This window comes from Maniola jurtina, chromosome 22 (assembly GCF_905333055.1).
Source record: "Maniola jurtina chromosome 22, ilManJurt1.1, whole genome shotgun sequence".
NCBI lineage: Eukaryota > Metazoa > Arthropoda > Insecta > Lepidoptera > Nymphalidae > Maniola > Maniola jurtina.
The window spans coordinates 874,246-891,842 of NC_060050.1; the positions used below are offsets into that span (position 1 = coordinate 874,246).

A 17,597-nucleotide genomic window follows, 5' to 3' on the forward strand; every position below is an offset into this window, starting at 1 on the left:
ACTTATGTTTTTTACTTTTTTATACACAAAAAGCTTAATTTGCTATAATCCAAGCAAGCAATACGAACCACCACCACGCAGCACTACACAATCCCCCAAAACAGTCACTTGTGTAGTTTTATCATGGGACTTCCGCAAAGTAACGCCTGCTTTCTATATTTTAATTCAATATAATTGAATTTTTAATTCAATATTTGGTTTTACACCAAATACCAAAATTTGAGGTTTGTAACTCATTTCGTCTACGAGCTAGAGACCTGTTAAACGTGGACAGACAGATAGTCAGACGGACAGACAGACAGCAGAGTGACATTAATAGGGTTCCGTTTATACACTTTGGGTACGGAACCCTAAAAAGAGCATTAAATAGGTAACTTATAGGTAAGTAACGCCTTTATTAAAGGGGGCATGAGCCATGTTCCCATGTCAGACATACTGGCACAACGACATTGGACATCGTCACACGTCACGCATAACTGACGAAATCGGCATTCCGGGGCAAACCATCACAATACGGCACGTAATATTATGCGGAGCGGGTCAGACACGATAGGGAAACCTACTAGCCTGCTAGCTAAATATTTTCTTGTTTGGGGTTCCGTACCCGAACCCAAAGAAGGACCCCATAACTAAGCCTCCACCTCCGTGGCGGGATATCGGCGGGAGCTGCGTAAAACGTTATAGATAGAGTCGATCACTGAATGTGTATTTGTGTTGCCACTATAACAAGTAACAACAAATAATGAAGATTTCAACATGGGCACCACGAAAATTTAAAATTGGTATTTTTTGTACGATGGTATGGAAAACTTCGTGTATTGACCGTTTTTTTTTTCAAAAGTAATCACAACTTACCGTTTTGCACTAATCTCTTGAGCAGCTCATACCTGGAAAAAACAATATGGGTAAATTAATTTGAACATCATGCATTGAAAAACACTTTGTTGAAGTGTGAAGGCTGTCTGGCAGGGGCTTACCACGATATTGACAAATGACGCAAACAGGCTGACTGATAAAACATTAATTGACTGACTGACTGACATAGGTACACCCGAAAAACATTCCCTGTCCTTCTGGTGGGAACTCCATAAGGAGCAACGTGACATTGTAAGGCGAGACGCAATAGGGAATTAAAAGCCTGTTATATTTTATTAACATTCCCGCTCAAATCGGATTCAGACATAATCTTGTTATGTGGTTTACTCTGCACGTCACTGTAGGTCACTGTAGGTCTTTCACCTTGAAACGCTTTTCTTTAAGTTTACATTGAAATAAAATGTTATATTATTCGTAAAGGATACTTTGGGATGATAGCCTAGTGGCTTCGGCCTCAATATTTGGGGAGTCGGGGTTCGATCCCGGGCACTTACCTCTAATTTTAGAAGTTTTAAGCAAAATATCATTTATTTGGTCTAACCGTGGAGAAAAACAGCGTGAGGAAACCTGCATGCCTACCTTGATTTTGTTTATAAAAAATGTAGCCTATGTCACCCAGATGAACCTAACAGAATCCAGTAGCTCAATTCCGTAAAATCTGCATCAATCATTATTATAATCGCAATGGGACTCCAGCACATAAACCCCCGTGGTTTAAGCTGGAGCCAAGGATTGTGAGATGGGTTTTTTTTGGTTACTAAAAAAAATTGTGATTGGCAAAATTTATACTATTCTTGTTGCAACAATGCATTGTAGCCAATAGTGAGCGAGCGTCAACCAATCAGAGGTGATTGCGATCGTGACATTGTAGCTGTCATTCTACCGCAATCGAGCTGCGAAATTCTTGAACACAACTAAACTTGCCTTGCAGTGCAGGCATAATTCAGCAAAACGAAATATTTCCTGCCACGGCTCATTAGAGCCAGCTCCGTTCTGCTCGTAAATCGAAATCAATGACATTGACGTATTAATGCCGCCACAACAACTCCATGTGAGATCATAGGCCACTAAACTGTATCGCAAAACATAAATCGTCCATTTCTTTCCTGTCATACTGATGGAAAGAGACGCATAATATATATTATGCGTAATATATATTATTGTATGTTTTGTAATAACCAACTACTTAGTGCTGTTCCAAAAACTATGAAATTACCAATCAATCGAGTAAAAAATCGATCGTTTTTGGCAGAGAAGACTGAGTTTTTAATTTTTTTGATTTCAACTTGTTACATACATGATTTTTGTTTGAAAAAATCCTTCTAATGGTACTAACTTAGATCAATGCCAATGACACACTTACATCTATACTTTATCCACGGAAAGAAATTAGTATAGCGATCTCTCTATCCCATCCCATACATAATAACAGAGACAAAAACCTCAGTGGGTGTTCCATTTCGAAAACATAGTTTCATTTGTGATTGGTGTGAATCAAAATGGCTAACGCCAACTGATATTTTTGTCTCTGTCATTTGTACAGGATTACAAAAAAAAAAAGAGAGAGCGCTACACTAACTTCTATCCGTGGATAGAGTAGGTATATGCATCGATACGTGTGGTTCAAGTTTCGATTAATCAACAATCGATTTTTGTACAACACTACAACCCACAAATGACTTTGTTAGCGTTGATGAATGAAGTCATCACTCTCCACCGCATTCCATCTTTATGCATGCCAATTTCAAGCCTCAACTTGATAAGTTACGGTCAGATCTCTCCCCTGGTAGCCGGTAGGTAAATGGGAGAGCAATAACTTATGGAAAACATTAATTTAAGTAGTACACGTAACTTAACTAATTAGATAGGTACATGTTAAGGAGTTAAAGTCTATATTTTATCTAAATAGGCTTTTTCAAGCTCAATTAAAACATCAGGAACTGGTAACCACTGCTATAACTTAACTCTGGATAGGATAAGTTAAAGCAGTACTTAACTTTGAAGACTAACAAGTAGTTAATGCCCGCGACTTCGTTCACGTGGATTTAGGGGTTTTTGATTTTTGCCTGGAGTACTTCGAACACCCAGATCTTTGTTCCACGCACATGCAAATTATGGAACCAATTTATTTTCGGCGATGTTCCACCTGCATTTTAAGGCAGATCAACAAATTCCTGAAAAGCCGGCAATGGGCGGCGGTAATCATTTACCGACCCGCCTGCTCGTTTGCTTGCTATTTATATATTTTTTTAACCCCTGACCTAAAAAGAGGGGTGTTATAAATTTGACGTGTGTATCTGTCTGTGGCATCGTAGCTCCTAAACTAATGAACCGATTTTAATTTAGTTTTTTTTGTTTGAAAGGTGGCTTGATCGAGTGTTCTTAGTTATAATCCAAGAAAATCGGTTCAGCTGTTTGAAAGTTATCAGCTCTTTTCTAGTTACTGTAACCTTCACTTGTCGGGGGTGTTATAAATTTTTAATTTACACTTGTTAAATATGTTTTCTCTGGGTTGCCCTGTTAACAAATCTAAGTAACAGGTATGGCTAAGAACAAATACAAAACATCACATCACACTAATATTATAAAGGAGAAAGTATGTTTGTGTGTTTGTGTGTGTGTGTGTGTGTTTGTTTGTTACTCCTTCACGCAAAAACTACGGGACGGATTGGGCTGAAATTTAGAATGAAGATAGATCATACTCTGGATTAGCACATAGGCTACTTTTTATCCCGGAAAATCAAAGAGTTCCCACGGGAATTTAAAAAAAAACCTGCATCCACGCGAACGAAGTCGCGGGCATCAGCTAGTACAAAATAAACCACTGAACACATCTAACAATCTAACATAACAGATATACATGACCCTAAACAAGCAAGTGGAACAGCGCAAAGTCCGCCAGTCCCACAAAGCGGCAGATGCGCCGTAATGCTGTTAGACCAATTACGAGGACGACAAAAAGCTGCGAGGCTATGTAAGCCAGTGGGCGCACGGCTCTAATGAACGTATGACTGATGCTGGTATGTGGGTTGGTACCTTCGACGACTGGTAGGTACTCGTATACTTTAGATTCGCTATGTATGGATGGATGTATGGATGTTTGTTACTCTTTCACGCAAAAACTACTAGACGGATTTGGTTGAAAGGAATGGAGATAGATTATACCTTGGATTAACATATAGGCTACTTTTTATCACAGAAAATCAATGAGTTCCCACGGTAAAAACCTATATCCACGGGAACAAAGTCGCGGGCATCAGCTAGTACTTAATAAAAAGAAATGATGAGGTCTTAATTGGAGTGGGCTTGCCTAGGACATGCCCATTCACTTTCACCTCGAAGGCGATTAGGTTTTGTGGCAAAAAACATGGACGCCGAAAGAATTCGATGCTTTTATGGAATGCTTTGGAAAAATTTGCCATAAATGTTTACTTTGAACGGTGATAGCCTGGTTAACACATCGGCCTCCTGTTTGGGAGGTTCAGAATTCGATACGGGGCACGCACCTTTGACTTTACGGAGTTGTTTTATATCGACAAAAAGTTGCGAGTTGTTGTAAGCCAGTGGGCGCACGGCTCTAATGAACGACAATGACTGATGCTGGTATGTGGGTTGGTACCTTCGACGACTGGTAGGTAAATGATTATGAAATATTATTTTACTTCGTCCGCGTAGACTACCACCATTTCACCCCCTTGGAGGTAAAATTTTCAAAAAAACAGCTTTCAGCCAGATCCGTCCAGTAGTTTAAGCTTTGCGTTGATAGATCAATAAATTATCTTTTCCTCTTGTATTTAGGTAAGGAATTTATTTATAATCGAATTAATGAAACACTTTCAAAGACCTGAAATTGATTGACAGACATGATCTACAATCAAGATTGGTTTTTTTTCAAATAATTTGACGATCAATTATTATAACTCACAATTTAATGATTAAGAAATTAAAAAAAATCTGTACAATCGAAACCAGATGTAGGTTTATTTCGACGACTTCATTACAAGTCTAGTCGAAGTCGAACGCGATTTTGTCAGGATTTAATTGTTCGACATGTAGCGAGCGTCCGCGCAGCACAATAAAAACTAAACGAACGTGCGCACGCGCCGCACTGGGTCAATCTGCGCAACGAATTGTATTGCACGAACGACATACCGCCCTGGTTATACGGAAATCGAGTGTGGTATCGATTTATTTGTTAGCTGATCCTCGAGACTTTAGGGGGATTTAGGTTTTCGGAAATTTAATATAACAGCATATACAAGGTAACAGAATGTATAACACGAAAAAAATAGGATCTTGTTAAAGCATGACTATTGCTAGGAAGGATCGCATGAGGATTGAGAAAAGAGCAGTAGAATTGAGTAAAACAGCTCGCATCGCCGAGTTTTTTGGATCCATCACGGTATGTAAATAATCCAAACCATACATCATCATCATCATACCGTACATCTTAATACTTGTCTGACATTATGATTATATTATTATTCAGTGTACATGCGGAAGGATCTTAAACTCCTATCATTGTGATGGAAAGGGCTCACGAGTCACGACCCTCCGCAATGAGAGAATTATTAGTAAAAATGTCAGAAGTTTTGAAGGAGATACTAAATTGAATGAAAGGACTGTACTCTTCAAACGTTAATGAATTTCCACCAAAAAAGGTGACCCAAATATTTAGCAGCCAAACGAATTTCCATTTATCTGTATGACTGCAACAACAGATTAACATTCCCGAGTAAAGCGAGTTTGGCACGACACGACAAAAAAGGCCCTGATCCACTGACGAATTCATTATACCACGGCTAATTGACTGGCGTGCAGGAAAATAATGCAATGGAACTTATGAAGGAAAATAATGAAATGAAAATTATGAAAGACATGCACATTTATGACGCTACATCAAGATAGAAGTAAAATGAATGGACAATTACTCATTGGGTATTAGAATAGAAGAATCTAAGAGTTGGTTTTTTATACAGCAGTTATATATCAGACTATTTTAAGGTTTGGTGATGAAGCAAAATTGAAATGAAGTTCTGCTATTCTGGCTTAAAATGACACATATAACCGAAAACTTCATAATCATGGCGAACTATTAAATAATAAGGTTTTTTAAACCGATAATATGAAATTGCAGAGGATTACTGATTTGATTAGAAGTGGGTTAATTAAAACTTTATCAAAAAAAAAAGTCAGACATAGAGAAACATACTGTGGAGATCTTGGAGTGTGAAAAAAACTGTTACAAACAATGATGACTCGAAATGGTCATAGATGACATACTATTGAAACATGATGAACTCAAGGATAAAGGGAAGGCGGGAAAGGATTACGCCAAGAATATTTGATTTGGGCAGATCAAGAGAAAGGTTAGATTAGAATCAGAATGAAAAGAGAATCACAATGAATAGAGAATTAGATTCAAATTCATATTCAAATAGAGATTTAGATTCAATGAACAGAGAAAGAAGAAAGAAATAACACTGATATGAGTACTTTTATTAAGTTCAATTTCAAAATCAAAACCGTCGCGCGTTTAGTGGATGTCGTGGATAATTTAAACACTCAAAGGTGGATGTATATGGGTCTTTAGCGGCGTTTGTAACCCGGGAGCCCGAGATGATTGATTGAAGTGAGCCGACTGGTTATCGAGATCGATGTCGACACGCGACGACGCTCAAGTTTTCGTTCCTATAGATAATGGGGAGTACCGTTATGCTCGTGGATGTGAGAGAATGTATGCTAATATGGATTAGTGATAATAAAAGGCTTTGTATTTCAAAAATGTATTACAAAAACATTTATGGATTAGCCAAATATGTTAATAAACATAATTAATATAGTGAGAAATGGACTGGTGTGCTTTGGATTCTAATACCTGCGTCGTTGTAATTTTTTTATACTAGCGATGTTCAGTGACTCCTATTTCGAAAAATACCTAATTCCTTTTTCACATTATAAAGGGAACCTAGGTGCAAACTAGATAAACATTTTGAGATAGGCATTGATGAAACAGTCAGTGAGTCAGGACTTTTCTTTTTAACCCCCGACCCAAAAAGAGGGATGTTATAAGTTTGACGTGTGTATCTGTGTATCTATATGTGGCATCGTAGCTCCTAAACTAATGAACCGATTTTAATTTAGTTTTTTTTTTGTTTGTAAGGTGGTTTGATCGAGAGTGTTCTTAGCTATAATTCAAGAAAACCGGTTCAGCTGTTGGACAATTTATTAGCTCTTTTCTAGTTACTGTAACCTTCACTTGTCGGAGTTGTTATAAATTTTTAATTTGCACTTGTTACGTATTATGATCAAAGAGAGTATTTGTGAAATTCCTGAAAGGCCGGCAACGCGTCGGCGTTTCCTCTGGTACTACACCCGCCTGCTCGTTTGCTCGCTATTTTTTTATTTAAAAAAAAACTGTGTACACGATCATTTATTTCCAAGTTCCGACATAAGGCTCCAGCGTCTCCTCCGCTTAGCTAATAATAGTACCCGTAAAAGGATCCGAGCAGGCCATCTGACCATATGTCAGTGTTAATTAGCCAGCGCTTATACGTCTCCCACCTCATGACTCCTAGCGGGCATGCGGGGAATAATGATTCGAGAGATTCTAGATAATTAATCGGCTAATCTATCCATATCCATGCTAATATAAATAATTACAAAAGTGTTTGTCTATTTCAATTTAGTTCACGATTAAATCTTGATAAAGAAAAGGGATATTATGAGTTACGAATATGTTCAACACAGTTCAATTAACTCCGTATTATTCTAATAGTAGTTGTGATAACAGTCCAAGAAGTGGAGTTGAACGTTGACCTTTTGGATTTCAATCTACGTCGAAACCGTTCAAAACGAAATTCTGCGAGAGTATACGGACCCAGTCCTAGATGTTAGAGCTTGCCTTTCAAAACGGAATAGGCTGCAGATTAGTCCTACATAGAATCTCATGTTGGGTGTTTTTTCGAAGACCTGCAAGTTCTTTGACGAGCCGGCATGAAGTGCCACGTCATCGAGACACTAATGCCGAGATCTATAGACCCTATATTAAGTTTGCTCAGCACATTTTCAGTTAAAGCGAGACAGATCTAACTATATAACGAAAGTCAAGGTGCACTCTATAGATTTCAACCTAAGTCATGACGTCCGAAAATTGTAAGAATACATCACGCAGACGAACTCAGCGGACAAGAGTTACTTACTAGTTGAATCATCCAATCTATCATTTGATACATAAATTACTTATCTTTTATGAACAATCGAAGACTTGGCAGCCAATTTCTTTAACAGAGCGTAATTATGTTTGCAGTAATTCAATATTAGTGACCAACATGTGTACCAGTTTGTAAAATAAACAATATCAGTTACAAGACGCATTGCTCATTATCGATCGACTGAATATACTGAATCCGAAAGTATTTCAAACATCGCGCATTTTCATTTGCTCGTCGAAGTAAGGGTCAGTTCAGTTCATGAGAAATTTGAGGTTATGTAGGTCTGTCTCTACTCAGTAGAGGAAGAGACGATATTCTAATTTCCAGTGCCCTTATAAAGTGACTGTAATACAAAAACCTAGTATAAAGTTTTCATATTAAAATCTATTCTCCTCAGGTTTTCTTTTAGTTTTGTTGGTCTATCAACTTAAACCTCTTTTCCTTCCAGAGCGTCAGAGATTTTCGTACTAATTAATCACACTAATATATTACGTACGTAACTAAGTTTGTATGTGTGTGTGTGTGTGTGTGTGTGTGTGAGTGTGTGTGTGAGTGTGTGAGTGAGTGTGTGAGTGTGTGTGTGAGTGTGAGTGTAAGTGTGAGTGTGAGTGTGTGTGTGTGTGTGTGTGTGTGTGTGTGTGTGTGTGTGTGAGTGTGAGTGTGAGTGTGAGTGTGTGTGTGTGTGTGTGTGTGTGTGTGTTTTAAAAAACTACATCCACGCGAACGAAGTCGCGGGCATCAGCTAGTTGTTGTATAAAATAATGGGTGGCAAATGCATGACCAAGACCTTCAACAAATTCCTGTCTGTTAAATACCACGTGCGAAATCGATTCTTGAAGAAATGTACTAAACGATGTCTCAGTAGTACTTAACCAAATTAATGGATGGCCAGCCCACTTTTTAAGTAAGGTAATAACATTGGCATTTCATTATCAATCCTTGAGAGCAGGCACCGAAGTGAAAAGGATTATTTCAGATTAATTCAAAGCAGATCTCTTACTGTCACCGTTTTTATGTCATGCCTTAAGAGGATCATTGTCAACGATCCCCCGTCGATTTCCTACGTATGATATTATTGTTCTCATCTCTATCTGCCCTGGTTCGTGCATTCTCGGTTCCTAGATCGGTACATTTGTGATAACCAAATTTCAAATTGCTGTGATTGGCTGAATTTACCATGTTCTTGCTGCGACAGTGAGTTTGAGCCACTAGCGGAACAATGTTAGCCGGTCAGAAATGATTGCAATTAGTCAACCTGTATGACGTCCGTGTTCTGTTTTTGATTACAAAAAAGAAAAAATTGTTGTTGCAATCATCAATTTTAGCAAATAGTGAAAGAGAGTCGGCCAATCAGAGGTCACAACTACCGTCACACTTTCTGTCAAACTATGGCAGTAGGCTTACCGAGTAATGAAAACAATTTTTCATTCTGTAATGTCATGTGGCAAGTAGGGTTGCCACCTGCCTCTTTTTGATTTACAAGCTACCACCATCAAAAATACGGGGTTTAGATTTGAAGAAATTTAAAAATTTGAAGTATTTGAAGAAATAGGCGGTGGTTCTCCCTGAAATGCATGGAAAGCCTATTTAGATATTTCAGTTTATTTGTAAGTTTTGTATTTTTTCTCTGTATGTTGCCGTGTCTTGATTGGTGAACTGTGTTTGCAATGTGATTTTAAATAAAAGATTTATTTATTTAAATAGCTTTTAAAAACTCTAGTTCTGTAAAGCAAAATGTTATACATTTCATGCATACAATCTTTGCATTTTAACTTAAATTTACATTTAACTTGTAATTCCACCTTCACAGTATCAATACTATGGCCGTAGCCAGGAATTCGGGAGAGGTTTTATCAGGGCCGGAACTGAATCCTGTCATGAGGAAAAAAACATTCGCTCAACTTTATGGGCTAATTACCTGGTTAGTGGAATTTCGCCTTTCAATTTGACAGTGAGATAAAATACAACAATAAAAAAGCGCGAGCGCAGTGAGCGTAAGTATTTTTGGTTCAATACAGAAAGAATTAAAGTGAAAGGGAAACGAGTTTAGCCATAGCAAGATTTTATTTTTAAAGCTCCCTATCCATACTAATATTACAAATACGACAGTATATCTATTTGCCTATCTATTTGTTACCCTTTCACGGCCCATCTTCTTTACCAAAATTTTGGTACTTACTATTCAGAGGTAACTTGCATCCCAGACATAAACTTTTTAGCCCGGAAAATCCCCCACGGAATTTTTAAAACTCTAAATTCATGCAAACGAAATTGCGGGGCTTACACCAAGTAATACAAATTCAAAGCGCGAGTGAAGTGAGCGCGAAATGTTTGATATATTTCCAAAAAAAAAATTGGTAAGCAAATGCAAGAAATAGTGTAAGTATTATTTTAGGCTTAGGTTTTTGACGGCTACCCAGGCGCAGTCGCCATTTCTAAATTTCTGGTCTGGTGGGAGGCTTCGGTCCTGGCTAGTTATATGGTTAGTATGGCCCTAACGGCCAAGAAATTAGACTGCATCATCACTTACCACTAGAAAAGATTAAAGTCACGGGCTAACTTGTATAAAAAAGGCTAACATCCTCAAACCAAGCCCCGCCGCCTTGGCTACGACCATGATCAATATCGAGTGGGTTTCGGCTACGCATTGCCGCAAAAGGAAAATATTCTTTCTACTGGACATAACGTCAGTGTTCGGTTTCGCCAGCCAAGTGCGAGTCAGACTCACGCACCGAGGGTTCCGATTTGGGTATTTTTTTCGACATTTTACACCAGAAATCAAAAACTGTTATGCATTAAAAAAATTATGCATAAAAATAAATGAAAATCTGTTTTAGAATGAAAAGGTAAAGCCCTTTCATATGATAACCCACTTGATATATGTAGTTATCTTAGTTTGAAAATTGAAAATACTAATATTTGTTCATGAACACATGACAGACGGATAGAAGGACAGATGGACAGACGGACAGACGGAAAGACAGACAGACTGATAGACAACGAAGTGATCCTATAAGAGTTCTTTTTGCTTTTGAGTTACGGAACCCTAAAAATATTTAGTTTTATTTGCCCCGTATTTTATTTTCATAATTACCGGTTTCTCTATCCTGACATACGGGGTAACCAGTAAAATACGGGGCCTCTGGCAACCCTATTCGGAAAACGATGTCACATTCAAGTTAATGTCAAATATTTTGTTTTCAATTACAGAAAGCTGCATCAATCATTATTACAATATTTTCTTTGTTGTGATTGGCTGAATTTTTGAGTTTCAGCCAATAAACAGACTGTTTGCCAATTAAACGTCATAACAATATAAATGCCAGAAAGTTTAACCAACAAAAACAAACTTAGTGAGAATGCAAACGGCACACAATTTATAATACATATTATATTAGTCGTATATAATAGATATTATAGTAGTCATCCACTTTGGTAATAGTCAGATTGTCATCAGTAAAATTGATATTGGTTGATGTATCGTAAATTATTGTTTCGGTGACAAATATTTTTATTTTCTATTTATCTTTGAACAGAATGGAATAGAATGAAATGGAATGGAATACAATGATTAATTTTTATTCCTGTAAACTTTTAGGTAAACTTCAAAGTGTTTTTGAATGGTCAGAAAAATTTACCACTGGTTCGGAATGCAGTTCCTACGTTTTCTAGGATTTCGTACCTTAAAACGAAAAATGAAACTCTTATAGGATCACTTTGTTGTCTATCTGTCTGTCTGTCGTGTGTGTCAAGAAAACCTCTAGGGTACTTCCCGTTGACTCAAAACCATGAAATTTGGCAGGTAACCTAACTGCGTAATTTTGGGTAGTTTTTTGCGACATTGTTCAATAAAAAATTTGGATTCCAACTCCTCAATCCTGATGTTGCAGGAGACCTGACTACTAAAGCTAATGTCGATTATTAATTGATATTGAAGGTATCTATACCAAGTAAATACTTTGTCGTTGACCTTAACCCTGATGCTGTAAGAAATTGCATTCCTAAATCCTGGTGATCCCTCGGGATTTGAAAAGGATCATCCGTTTAAATGTTCTTACGTGATACAGAAACAAGTTGCATCCCGGGGACGGGCTATTACGGAGAGGCAACTTTTGTTCTGGGAAATGAAAGGATCGGGATTTTTAATAACCTAAATCCACGCGAGCGAAGCTGCGGGCATTAGCTAGTTGTAAATATATTTAGAAGCTACTATAAGATAATAGATAAGGTACTTATTTCCTTATATTTTTATTGTATGGCAGCGCGCGGTTTTAAATTATAAATTGCACGTCCTGTCCTTTTCTGTAATACATTTTTTTCTCAATATCTACCGCTTTATCTCATAGGAAGAGTCCGTAAGACATAATACAGTGAAAATAGGCAAAATATGCAATTTTTGCATTTTCCACGTCAGTACCTGTCGATTTTTTCTAACAGTGTAAGCAGCAGAGCTGAGTTTACCATCAAGTGTTGATATATGGGTGTTCCATAGAAGCTTTGCATCTAACGTTATACCGAGAAACACGGGGTTCTCCTTTATTTTCAACATATGATTATTTATCAATGAATTTATGTCATTTAAGGTCCTGGTATTGGGCAGTGTGAATTCAACACACTTAGATTTCTTTGCATTTGGAAGTAAATTGTTAGCAATAAATCAGAGAGTGACCTGTGATATGGCATTACATATAGTATACATTGTCAAAAATTATAATATTAAAGCTGTGCGTATTGCGTGAGGAATAGGTTGCAAGAGAGTTGCAACTTGCAGGGTTTGATGCATGCGCTATTGCCAGCAAACATGAGACATATTTTTATCTACAGGCAACGTCTGAGTAGGTAACGCATACGTCTAACGCAAGTTGAAATGTACCAGTGTATTTAGTTAGACCTATCGACAAGTTTGGAGTTGGGTGCAGTCTAAATGTGGCCCGTGTGTTTAGACTGTTAGTTTCTGTCAGTTTCACGTGTCGTCCCCCGCACTTCACCACCCCGCTTGCACAAATCGAGACAGCACGAAATTTTCAAGATTTCTGGGTGTAATTTCTGGTTTTCGTAGTTCCCACATAATTATAACAATATAAAATATATAACGATAATTTTTTTACTACATAATATTCATTAAATTTTCTAGGTCTGTGGTTTTTCCAAATTTCATTAAATTGCTTCGTTGTCTAGAAAAACGAGCACAAAGTTGGGCCTTTTTTTAAAGAAAAATACAAATCTTTGAGCCCCTGTAATTTTAAAACTACATATTTTTAGAAAAATCTAAAACACCACAGACACAGATATTAGTTTCTAGACTATGTCTGCAAAATTTCATGGACTTTGGTTGCTTAATATTCAAATGAAATGGGAACTACGATTGTATGGAGTAAGTGACGGAGAGAGCTCTGTTAAATTCCAAACTTATTTGGGGATTTCACGATTACCGAGAAACAAATTGGAGTTTCTACTTGTGATGGGAAGTAGGTAGATGTAATTATAATGACATTTTAAGTACTTAATTACTTACTTTCAGAAATCATTTACAGAAACGCTTACATGAGCCGTCAAATAGAAGAAATTATTTTCCATTGCAGCAACAAAGACTTTGCTACAAGTCATCAGAAAGCCGATTGGACAAGATGTCGGTTTCGGATACAAAGATCATATTTGGGCATCAGGGAAATAAGAGATCAGGCAGGAGTTTTAGCCTGGACGCAGTTTAGTTTCGAAGTCGATATATTCTTATTCCTTGCAAGATTGTTAACACTGCTTATTTCTGTTTTTAAAAAGAAGGCTTTTGCGTTTCTATTTTAGGGTTCCGTACCTCAAAAAAAACAGAACACTTATTGGATTACTTTGTTGTCGGTCCGTCTGTCGTGTCTGTCAAGAAAACCTATAGGGTACTTCCCGTTGACCTAGAATCACGAAATTTGGCAGGTAGGTAGGTCTTATAGCACAAGTAAAGCAAAAAATCAGAAAACCATGAATTTGTGGTTACATCACAAAATTAAAATGTGTTCATGAACGAGTAATTAGTATTTTCAATTTTCAAAGTAAGATAACTATACCAAGTGGTGTATCATATAAAAGGGATTTAGTGTACATTCTAAAACGATTTTTATTTATTTTTCGGCATAATAGTTTTTGATTTATCGTGCAAAATGTCGGAACCCTCGGTGCGCGAGTCTAACTCGCAACTGACCGGTTTTTTTATTTGCACACGGATCTCTAAAACCATACCGTGAAACAACTTCTCGCTTGCAACCGGTCAAGCCGCCTCGTATCAAACTGATCGTTCTGAATCACCTAAATTAGTCAAGCGAATATTTAATTAACATGATATGTTTTAGAGATCCTTTTAGCGCAGTAATGTTTGAGACATCCATACTAATATTAAAGATGCGTAAGTGCCTATTTATCTGTCTGTTACCTTTTGACTGATTTTGACGTTTATTATAGACCTTGTATCTCGGGGACGCGGACGCGCCTAGGCATTCCAAAAAATCAAGAAGTTCTTACGAGCTTTTCAAAAATCTAAACTTACAAGGATGAAAATAGTATTCAATAAAGACAGTAAAGACACTGATGTATTTTTCACTATGTAAGGGGATACCTGGGGAGACAATATCAGCAATGAAAATAAGCTGTAACTTTACTGATATCATTTTATTTTTGAAATATTAGTAGCATAAGTACTTTTTCGCTTTATCACTTTTATCACTTCATCCACTCACACCTAAATAAACTAACAATAACTGTTGTTTAAAAGCAATAGATGCCTAGTTGTAGAAACTTTTCCACTGATAATACTCTTTTGGCCAGGTCTTGACCAACAAATCCCAAGAATTTTTCAAAAATTCAGTGTTTTGTTTACACTCATTATATAATTTGTAGTTAATATAATGTAGTAATAATAGTAACAGTAGTAGTAGAGTAGTTTAAATTGAGTGCGTAGTTTTTGTGTTGTGTGTTCTGTCCTATTTTATTTTATCTATTATATCGATGGTTCTGTCAGCTTAATTTCAAACCGATTTGACAGGCTACAAGTTTTTACTAAGAATGTTAAAACAATATTTCCTAGGCCTTTGTTATAAAATAGGTATCTAGTCCATTTTCACTTCCAGGTAGGTTACGAGGCAATTGTTTAAATATCCACGGTTTACGGTTTGCTAAACAATTCACTTTCTCGAAATCGAAATACTGTAAGTGCGCAGTACGCGGTGATTCATTTTAGACGTTTATTGTTTAATTGTTTATTTTATTGTTAGCATTCCGTAGTATTACATTACAGACTTCAACTACCACTCCTGAGCCAATATAGGCGTTTATTTATATAAGACTTTCTGTAACTTTTATGTACATCTATTTTGTTACTATCTTTGCTACTGAAAGATTTCTTTTGCAGCAGGACTTTAGTACAAAAGAACCAAAAAACAAAGTGTTTTTTTAATAAGTACTATGTCAATGGACAAATTCTTAGATATACAAGTTGGTGTATAAGTTTAGGTTAATTTAATTATCAGCTTTACTCGTAGGCTAGCCAGCCTTATTTTCAAACTTTCTTAATTTTATGCCAACCTGCCATTAGTTTATTTTCTTTCCATAATATTTAAAATACTCTGTTGCATTCTTATTTCCCTTGATTCAATGTTAAAAACATTTCTACGTCGCTTTCCCTGTCGCAGCATTTTTCGATGTTTCTTCCTGTATTCCTGATTCATATTGTTAAAGTAACTATCCTTAGTTGCATATTGATGGCGATCTGGCATTCGTTTCTTGTATTAGTTTCCATAATATCTCAAATACAATGTAGCTAACGACCTAGATATTATTCATCTAATACATTGCTGAAAGCTTAATAACTTTCAAATAAATCTTTAACTTGAATGCTATGAATGCTATTGCTACTGTCAATTATGAAAACCATTGATATTATAAAATATCTAGACCATTTGCCATTTTCACTTTGGAACACAAAGCATGCTTCAGGGCTATTGTTCAAATCTCCACGGTTTACGGTTAAGTGGACGTTACATTTCACTTTCTCGAGTATCGATCAGTGAGTATCCTTAGTTGCAGTTTGCACGTCTCGACATCGTTGATCGATTTCGAGCATCGAAATAATATACTGTAAAATAGAATTACGGCTAGAATTTATTTTATCAATCACTAACTGATGCCCGCGACCTCGTCCGCGTGGATTTAGGTTTTTCAAAATCCCATGGGAACTCTCTGACTTTCCGTAATAAAAAGTAGCCTATGTGCTAATCCATGATAATTATTATCTACCTCCATTCCTCAGCCAAATCTGTCTAGTAGTTTTTTCGTGAAGAAGTAACGCGTTCACTACTATCGAATTTTATTTCGTAGTATCCGCTTGAAGTGTAGGATCAATTTGAGCCTTAAATTAAAAAAATTTCAAAAGAAAAATAAAACCGACTTCAAAAACCAAAAACACTAAAAAGTAGAAAATAATTTTTGTTTAGCTACACATGTAATGTACCTAGGTATGAAGTCGAGCGAGCATATTAAAACAAAATTAGAAATCCAAGAGTGAAGCTCGCCCGACTTCATACCTAGGTACATTACATGTGTAGCTAAACAAAAATTATTTTCTACTTTTTAGTGTTTTTGGTTTTTGAAGTCGGTTTTATTTTTCTTTTGAAATTTTTTTATTTCACAATTTTTAGTGGCCCCACTGTACTATAATATGCTATGCCCAGTTAAAACCCTACTGTTTACTAAGCTATTACACTGATCGCGAGCAATTTGCTCTTATCCATTGAGGAGTTCTGTTCTCCATCTCCGAAGATATTCATCAGATCTTCACCAAATTTATATGGGACCACCTGCACAGTATACCCTTTCAAACAAAAAAAAAAATTTTCCAAATCGGTCCAGGGGTCTTTGAGTAATCGGGGAACATATAAAAAAAAAAAAAAAGATCCCGACGAATTGAGAACCTCCTCCTTTTTTGGAAGTCGGTTAAAAAGTTTAGGTTTCAGGACGATTAACGGCCGAAATTAATAAAATCAATCTATCTGTAATGTGTCGATAAGTTACTTAGCAATGTTGTTAATCGTCAAAAATCTTTTTGACAAATAACAACGTTGCTAAGTAACTTATCGACAAGTTGAAAATAGATTCAGCATTAATTTTGGCCGTTAGTGTTTCGAGTCAACGTTATCGAGATATAAACTCGTACTAACTCTACAGAGGTGCTCATTGATTTAGAATCGATGTTTGTTGATCGATTGTTCAGTATAGGCGAAAGTTTGTCATTTTAATCGACACTAATTGACATCGGTTAGTAATAATAGTATGAGTGTGGGTGTATAAGATATGGTAGATATTTGTGGGTGTATAAGATATGGTAGATATTCTTCTCTATTTACAGACGACGCGACGTGGAGTTATGTGATGGGTATAGGCTAGGTTTTCTTTTTATAAACCCAAAAATGCATCCGTAAAATACAAAATGGCGGTGGAGGCGAAAAACAAATTGCGTACCATATTGTA

The 17,597-nt window shown here is 36.6% G+C and overlaps 1 protein-coding gene across 4 annotated transcripts in view; it reads right to left on the bottom strand.

Moving 5' to 3' along the window:
• Positions 1–17,597, bottom strand: part of LOC123876942 (LIM domain only protein 7) — a 189,746-nt gene that overhangs the window by 140,033 nt on the left and 32,116 nt on the right. For all 4 annotated transcript variants that reach the window (XM_045923382.1, XM_045923381.1, XM_045923379.1 and 1 more), the window contains exon 2: positions 856–887. The gene's annotated coding sequence lies outside the window, so the exon portion shown is untranslated. The remainder of the gene's footprint in view (positions 1–855; positions 888–17,597) is intronic.